Source organism: Phodopus roborovskii, unplaced genomic scaffold (assembly GCF_943737965.1).
Source record: "Phodopus roborovskii unplaced genomic scaffold, PHOROB, whole genome shotgun sequence".
Taxonomy (NCBI): Eukaryota; Metazoa; Chordata; class Mammalia; order Rodentia; family Cricetidae; genus Phodopus; species Phodopus roborovskii.
The window spans coordinates 111066-113456 of record NW_026125879.1 but is presented as its reverse complement, the minus strand read 5'-3'; positions in this window follow the sequence as shown (position 1 = coordinate 113456).

The window sequence follows — 2391 nt, the reverse complement described above, 5'->3', positions numbered from 1 at the left end:
ATAAATGCTGAACCCAGGAAAAATCAACAATGTGGTTGCCTAAACAAGATCTGAATACTGACAACACAAGTTGACAAGGCAATGAGGACATGGGGAATTTAAAAAGTTCCCACCCTTAGATGAAGAGCTATAGGTGAAAAGGGGAGATGAGTTTTTGACCAACCCTGAGTGGTCAATACTAGTTAAATAAGAGGTCATGATTTTGAGAGACAGTGGAGTAGACATGGGAGAGGTTGGAGGGTAGAGAAGGATTAGGAATGATGTAAAAACTGTATTCATTCTTTAAAAAGCTAGAAGGTCAGATTTATCCACACATAACTAGAGAGTCAACATCCCTTACCAAAATGTTTAGAAAAACCAGAAGCATATGAAATTTAGAGGGGAAGATAGTGGACAGGTTTTTTTATTCCTTTTTTTCAATTTTGAAATATTTGCATATATATGATGAATTGGCTAAGAAATATCAAGTATAAACAAGGCTTTAATTATATATTTTATTCATAAGTATATAAATAATGATGGTGAGTACACATAACATTTGATAAGTTTGTGCATAACAAAGTATCATGTCATATAATGTTCTATGTGTGATAATGTCAGTGCTAAAAAAATTTCAGAAATTTTCAAGAAACTGAAGAGGTTTTAGCCCTAAATGGGACATCCATATCATCACCTTCTCCACAAGGCCCAGGAATCATAATCAAAGAGGAAATATTGTAAGATACAAAGGTACTAGATGAAACCATTGCACTAGGGAAACCATTGCACACATAAATTTACAACATTGTGTACACAAGATGTGCACAAAATAAAAACAACAAAAATTCAAGCATGGACAGTGGGAGGGTTCATGTAATCCCATCCCTAGGTGAGAAGCTTTGACAGTTGACAGATGCTGGGGAAAGGAGAGGCAGTCCTATTCAGGGATGTGGACCCTTATAGGCTTCCTATGCTCCAGTAAATGGCCCTTATATCCATTCATATACTGATAGCTCTAAGTGAACTCACTGGTTTTATACAGGAGAGAATGAGAAATTGAGAAGAAATATGGTGGAAAGCAATGATGAAAGCAAGTTCAGGGAAGGTGGGTAGATTAGTTCAAAGCACATTATGTAAATTGTTTTGCATATGTTTTGCACATATGAAAATTTCAAGCAATAGAAATGTAGATTTCAAACTGTAAAATTGATTATGCATGCTCCCCTTAACAAATTTCAGTACTACATCTGTTGATGACTTCATTTTTTAAAGTATTTGTCTAAAGCTTTACCTCTGAATCACTGTAGGCAAAACAAAAGACTGAAATTGCTGCAGATCTCTTTGGGGGCATTTTAGCTAAAAACAAGAAGTCATTTTCTTTCTGTAACCTTCATCCTGCCCTTGTTAAATGGAGCTTACTGAGCTTTCCGTTCAATTTACTTTTGAAAATTTTACATTGGAGGTATGGAGAGGAACTAGGAGGAGCAGAGGGAGGGGAAACTATAATCAGAATATATTGTATGAAAAATATATTGTGTGAATAAAATAAGGTGAATAAATGAATGAAAATAAATTATATTTCATCATTGTTTGTTTTGGTAACCATTTTATTTCTATAGTATCAGTCATAACTATAATTCTAGTTATTAAAACAAACAATGTAAAATGTTATTTGCATTAATATAATACTCTCACATAGTAAAATATGATATAGTAATTAATAATGATGAATTCATGCCCTAACCACTGTCTTGAAGGGATCATTATGAACTTTTATGAATAAACAAACTGTAAAACCATTTATTAAAAAATAAAATTGTGTGTTTGATAAGTTGCTTTCATAGCATATAGAAAATAAGACATTATGAATCACCTATATTCCTTTCTTTTGTATACATTTTGATCTAGAGGAACACAATGAAACATGCAATTGTGATATGATGTGATAATTTTCAGAAAATCTAAAGCTCCAAAAGGCTTAATACATGACACTGACTTACAAGCTGAGACAAGTACAGAGGGTTTCATTACAAACAGAAAAAAAAAGTATTTCCTATGGATACAAGAACATGAAATAGAAAAGATCATGTGAGTATACCATAGGTAAGAGACAGAAAATAATAGAAATCTAGGAAAAAAGTTATGGCTAATTAGCTATATAAAAGAGTTGGGACTTCAACCTAAGGCAGCACTTATAGACATTTGTGTCACAGGGCTATTCTTAACATGTTGGAGAATTTCAAAGAACACTGTGTGCATACTAAGTATCAGTCCTTTTCATATTGGAAATTCAACCTAGAATGACTTCAAAATATCTATTTGTTCAGGAAAATATCCATTTAATTTCCATTTCATATTAACAACTATAACAAAAGATAACTCTACGTTTCTCTTTAATCTTTTCTGTATGTC